At 37.6% G+C, this 7,147-nt stretch overlaps 1 protein-coding gene across 1 annotated transcript in view; it reads left to right on the plus strand.

Moving 5' to 3' along the window:
- The first annotated feature begins 1,142 nt into the window (after positions 1-1,142).
- The window catches only part of LOC144971075 (scavenger receptor class B member 1-like), a 72,417-nt gene continuing 66,412 nt past the window's right edge, over positions 1,143-7,147 (plus strand). Inside the window, exon 1 of the mRNA XM_078911420.1 lies at positions 1,143-1,532. The gene's annotated coding sequence lies outside the window, so the exon portion shown is untranslated. The remainder of the gene's footprint in view (positions 1,533-7,147) is intronic.

Below are 7,147 nucleotides of genomic sequence, written 5' to 3' on the forward strand. Positions count from 1 at the left end.
ATAATAATAATAATAATAATAATAATAATAATAATAATAATAATAAATAATAATAATAATAATAATAATAATAAAATATAATAATAATAATAATAATAATAATAATAATAATAATAATAATGATGATGATGACATTAATAATAATAATAACAATACTAATAGTAATAATAATAATGATAATACTAATGATGACGATGATGATGATGATGATGATGATGATGATGGTGATAATAACAACAATAATAATAATAATGATAATAATAATAATAATAATAATAATAATAATAATAATAATAATAATAATAATAATAATGATTATGACGATGATGATGATGATGATGATGATGATAATAAAATGGTTAAATATTGATAATAACAATAATAATAATTATGATGATTATTATCATGATGATGATGGTGATAATAAATAAATAAATAACTAAATAAATAAATAAATAAAATATAATTCCCTTTATTCGTCCCATAGGGTAAAATTGTCTCTACGGTCTATTCCAAGGCAAGACTGGAATAACCCAGGCTTGAGCCGCAGTACAGCGCCGTAAATTGAGCGAGGGCGAGGTGACTTGTTCAAGGCCACACGGTGCAGCGGGGGATGATGATCGAACTCGGTTCCTTTTAGGTTCGAAGCAAGACCCTACCGATGAGCCAAGCTGCCTAATTATGATAATAATAATAATAATAATAATAATAATAATAATAATAATAATAATAATAATAATAATATAATAATAATAATAATAATAATAATAATAATAAAAGAAGAAGAAGAAGAAGAAGAAGAAGAAGAAGAAGAAGAAACTCCTCCTCAACCAGAAATCAACAGCTGAAACCATGATTGCCAGATTGTTTTAATTTTAGTACCAAACCATTAACCATTCAGTTGCCTTGATTCAGAATCATAACATTGTGTCATTCTAATTCTAGGTAATTCTATGGGGCAAACATTTAAGTAAAGGCACTATGGCGTTATCATGTTCGAAAAATGCTAATGACTGAAAATGTCAAAATGACCCTGAACCGCACCGCATGAGCACAGCGAACAGCCCCAATGCCCCAATCCGTGGCGAAACTATGTTGTGTGTAGAGGGCTGCCTGAAGCCAAATGAATGTGTGCCAGATAGCACAGAATGTGCCATGTTCAAGGCTATGGCAGTGTTCAATGCATGTTGTGTTGTTTTCATGTGATGTGAAAATAAATAGAAGGCTTACGTAATCATTATATTCATATTGAATGAGGAAATCTTTGTGTTCTTGGCAGTGATTCACTACCACTTAAGATTCAGACTCTAGATGTCCATCCATTTAAATTTAATTTTTATCTCACAAGAAGAGAAAAGTCCTAATTTTGTTTGTTAGTTTTGTTTCACCACTTGACGTCTATCTTTGTTTCTATTTAATTAGATGTAGATATAAATCCCTTTTGTATTTGGTAATAGCTTTTAAAAATCGCGACCACGTCAAGTCAAAAAGAGGAAACAAAAGGTTACGGATTAGACAACAGAGTGTCACAGGTAAGTCCAGTTATATGACCTATCTTTTACTATTACGCTAGAACTAATATTTCTATAGATGCTGCGCGCTTAGCTAAGAAGCTCACAACATTGCCATCCGGAAACATAACGGACCAACACACAAAACTATGTGTAACATTGAACGTTTATGGTCTGGTTAATAGACAGAACGAAGATGACGTCACTCAGGTCTTTGTTATTGTTTTTGCCATCAGTGTTTATGAGTAACTCTCACTAAACTGTATATAAATAGTATGCGCTTGACTAAGAAGCTCACAACACTGCCATCCGGAAGTATAACGGGCCAACACACAAAACTCTGTGTAATCATGACCTTTTATAGTGTGATTAATACAGTATATGAGAATTACTCATATACGTAGATGGCAAAAACCAATAACAAAGACCTGAGTGACGTCATCTTCGTTCTGTCTATACCGTACACACATTCCTACCTACTTACCTACCGGTCAATATTTAGCACAACAGCAATACGCATTTAGCGCAAAAACAGTGTCCTTTTAATAGTTTTTTTTAAATTAGAGGATAGGAATGGTGCCGGAAATTAGTGCTTATCACTTATCAAATATTTAAAATTGAAGGAAGTTGAACCCCGTTTCAGACACTTTATTTTTTTTTTCTATGGGCAAGATTATTAACTCCCGTCTTGATCTTTTTGGACAACATGGGTGATTCTTGTTTTTATCACAAGTTTGTTTGATGGATTTTGTTCTCGGAATACCTTACATAGGCGACGGTACCTACGATGAAGCGCGGAAGGACGTTTTTTTTTGTTTGTTAGTTTTCTTATAGGAAAATAAATTTGGGAATTAAAATAATGAAATGACAGAAAGGGATCATTCTGCCAAAAGTAGCAAAGTCTATCCATCCATCCATCCGTCCATCCATCCATCCATCCTTCCATGCTCACTCCCTCCCACCATACATCCAGCCATCCGTCCATCAATCCACCATATCTATCTATCTATCCATCTATCCACCACCCATCCATCCATCCCTCTATCTATTCTCACCCTTGAAAAAAATTATCGACAACAAATTTGTTTCAGCCGGTGCAATGTCACCCCTAATATATTTTTCTCTCTTGTTTTTGTTGAAACAATTGTTACTTACTACTACTACTACTACTACTACTACTACTACTACTTCTACTACTACTACTACTACTACTACTACTACTACTACTACTACTACTACTACTACTACTACTACTACTACTACTACTACGACTACTATTACTACTACGACCACTACGACTACTACTACTACTACTACTACTACTACTACTACTACTACTACTACTACTACTACTACTACTACTACTACTACTACTACTACTACTACTACTACTACTACTACTACTACTACTACTACTACTACTAGTACAGTCCACTCCGGATAATCGCACCAGCTTGGAATCAGCACCAAAAATATTTTGCGATTAACCGGTTTCAATTAACCGAAGTTGAGTTTCCCGTTCACATTTGCAAAATTTTACACGTATAAGGTAAACTCAAACCAGTTGCTGCAAACATTGTGCCTAGTCCACACAGAGTAATTTGATTGAAACAAAAACCGTATTATGGCAGGCCTGTATATATTTTGGCGAACAAAAGCAAATTTGATGCAAGCCAACATCTTATTCAGATTGGATTAACTTTCACTCTTTTGTTCTTAATATTTGTAAGAGTCGACGAAATTAGCCATGATGAGAGGCAATAAGCTCTCACCAAACCCATTAGTCAGAATACACAGTTGTCAATCCCAAAACAAGGGATATCGCTCAGTCTTTCTTTACAACTGTCATTATATAGATAGAATGCGCTTGGCCAAGGAGTTCACAACATTGCCATCCGGAAGTATAACGGACCAACACACAAGCTCTGTGTAACCATGAACTTTTATAGTCTGGGTAATACAGTTTAGTGAGAACAACTCACGAACGCGGATGGCATAAACAATAACAAAGGCTAGAGTGACGTCATCTTCGAACTATCTATAGATAGAATGCGCTTGGCCAAGGAGTTCACAACATTGCCATCCGGAAGTATAACGGACCAACACACAAACTCTGTGTAACCATGAACTTTATGTCTGGTTAATACATTTAGTAGAACAACTCACAAACGCGGATGGCAAAAACAATAACAAGGCGATGACGTCATCTGCATACTATCTATAGATAGTTCGAAGATGACACTCGGGTCTTGTTTATAGATAGTATGCAGAGACGTCACTCAGGCCTTTTTACTGTTTTTGCATCGCGTTTGTGAGTTGTTCACTAACTGTATTAACCAGACTTAAAAGTTCATGGTAACAGAGTTTGTGTGTTGTCCGTTATACTACGGATGGCAATGTTGTGAACTCTTGGCCAAGCGCATTCTATCTATATTTTTTGCATCGCGTTTATGAGTAAATGCTCACGAACTCTTACTGCTATAACGTTAGGATACACACAGTTTTGTGTGTTGGTCGTTATACTTCGGATGGCAATGTTATGAGTTCTTAGCCAAGCGCACTACTACTTTTAATGTTGTTAGACTATGCCGCCCCGTCGCACTACTAATGGTCCTGATAACCTCACAAACCCATACTGCAAAGCCCCGCCCTATTTTGTCTCTTATAGGATGGTGACAAACTGTAGCATTAAATCCCACCCCCTCTCAATTCTTCAACCTGTCATTATTTCACTGATAATAAAAACTAATCACGAGATTTTGTTTGATTGATTTTTTAAATTTGCCACTTTTTGAGGTCAAACATTTGTTGTGATTAACTGAAGTTTGTTGCAATTAACGAGTGACTTTTATATAGAATTAATTCCGTTTCATGGGAAATGTTGCGATTAACCGATACCCCCCCCCCCCCCCCGGTATTGTTTTTTTACGAAACCCATAGTCTCAGGTTCACTCCCCACTGGTGTACACCTCCCTGAGTCCCAGATACACTCCCCATTGCTGGATTGTCGGGTTTCCTCGGGTTTCAGCGGGTTTCGTAAAAAAAATCTCCTCTTCCTCTCATAGTCCCAGGTTCACTCCCCACGGGTGTACACTTCCATGAGTCCCCGGTTCACTCCCCACTGCTGCCTACTTCTCATAATTTGTCGGGTTTCGGCGGGTTTCGTAAAAAAGAAACACCGATTATAAATCTATTCTCTCCACTATAAGTTCCTGGTTGTGGGCAATCTATTAATAGAGTTGCCATTCGTCTCATACCATGAAAAACTTCGCAAGCCGATGCACATAGTGTCAGGAACGCTAGCAACAACTCCTAGAGAATGGGGCCCGATAATGGCAACGATCCGGCCCCCCGATGTCCGGAGGGAGACGATTACGGGAAACTGGCTGAGTAAGATCAAAGAGAGAGGGAATGGGGATACCCGTCTGATGCGCATACTGGACGGCGCCCCCGTTTCGAGCCGAAATAAGTCCCGGCAACCCTTGTCCGCAGAATCCCTGACTACGTCTAGAGCTGCACATACGAGATGGAAGTCGGTTTGGACGAATGCAATCCCTCGTTACCTCATCTAAGCTTGGTGAGAAGTTGCCAGGCTTTGATACCAGTAAGAGGACACTGGGTGACGGCGAATCGGCTTCGGTCGAGGAGCTGCCTCACGGCCAGTGCGCTTCATCGGTGGGGTCTTTCTGACTGTCCAACATGTACCCGCTGTGGGCAAGAACCTGAGACGGCAGAGCATCTAGTCGAACGGTGTGTTGTGACGATGCTACCCTGCGGGTTTGCGACGTTGCACGAATGCGGACCAGACTTTGCTGATTGGGTCGATCGTCATAACATAGTAGTGTGAGAACCATAAGAGGCTGCTTCCATGAAAAAGAATTCCGCGTTTCGCCTCACTGGAGAAATACTTGAAAATGTTCCTCATTGTGACACATTTGCATGATTAATCCATATAATCAGTTATCATTTTTTTTGGGAGTGGGGGGGGGGGGGGGGGGGGGGGGGGGCGGGGGTTGTTTATTTTTTAACGTAGGAATCACAACATCAGATAGGCCTCTGGCTTTCAACTATAGATAGAATGCGCTTGGCCAAGGAGTTCACAACATTGCCATCCGAAGTTAACGACAAACACAAACTCTGTGTTAACTGAACTTTTATAGTCTGGTTAATACAGTTTAGTGAGAACACTCACAACGCGGATGGCAAAACAATAACAAAGGATGAGTGACGTCATCTGCATACTATCTTAGTAGAATGGCTTGGCCAAGAGTTACAACATTGCCATCGGAAGTAAGGACAACACACAAACTCTGTGTAACATGAACGTTTATAGTTGGTAAACAGTTTAGTGAGAACAACTCACAAACGCGGATGGCAAAAACAATAACAAAGGCCTGAGTGACGTCATCTGCATACTATCTATTAAAATGTAACAATTGTTCATGTCAAGTGTATACAAAGTATACAATTTGCTGTGTTATTTTGAACCCAGGGTGGCAATATTAGTGATTAGTGCACGTGAATCTCGTGAAAAGTAATCCCCTTGTCAAAACTGTGGGGAGTTCAGTGATCGTAATCACAACATAATTCACTGTTTATAATATTGTATGCCCCCCCCTCCCCTCAAAATGTTCACTCATTCCAGACCCTTCGTTTTTTATATAGATAGTATGCGCTTGACTAAGAAGCTCATAACATTGCCATCCGGAAGTATAACGGACCAACACATAAAACTGAGTGTATCCATGAACGTTTATAGTCAGGTTAATACAGTTCAGTGAGCATTACTCATAAACGCGGATGGCAAAATACAATAACAAAGGCTTGAGTGACGTCATCTTCGTTCTATCTATAGATAGTGTTTGCTCGGCGAAGAAGCTCATAACTTTGCCATCCGGGAGTATAACGGACCAACACACAAAACTATGTGTAACCTTAAACGTTTATATTCTGTTTAATACAGTTTAGTGAGAATTACTCATAAACATGGATGGCAGAAAACAATAACGAAGACCCGAGTGACGTCATCTTCGTTCTATCTATACCGTAAAAAAGAAAAATCCCAAAGTATCGTACTGTAACCGGTGAAAAAATATCGGCTTAATATCACTAACAATTCTAGTGTACGAGCCAATTGGATTCAAAAGTCTGATGTCACGTCCGCCCAGCAACGAGCAGCATGGTTCTAAACAAAGAAAATCCGTACTTTTTATTCTTCATGAGAGCAATAAGTTTTTCACATGTCATGTGATCAGAATGTATAAAAGTCAAAACATGATCAGATTTATAAAAATCAAGAATTAGTAGATGGATTGGATGTGGGGAAGGGGGGAGGGGGGGTTATTGAATAATACCAGACGGCGATAGTATTATTGTTGAACCCCTACCTACCCTGTTAAGATATATATATATATATATATATATATATATATATATATATAATATATATATATATATATATATATATATATATATATATATATTATTGTGTGTGTGTGTGTGTGTGTGTGTTATACATATATTTTTTTAAAAAATTATTATTATATTATTTTATAAATTTTTTATTTATTTATTTATTTTTTAGAATATTTTAAAAGAAAGAAATTATCGATGGGGGGGGGGGGGATAGAAAGAAA

Source organism: Berghia stephanieae, chromosome 4 (genome assembly GCF_034508935.2).
Source record: "Berghia stephanieae isolate SIO BIC M18660-M18661 chromosome 4, UCSD_Bste_1.3, whole genome shotgun sequence".
Taxonomy (NCBI): domain Eukaryota; kingdom Metazoa; phylum Mollusca; class Gastropoda; order Nudibranchia; family Aeolidiidae; genus Berghia; species Berghia stephanieae.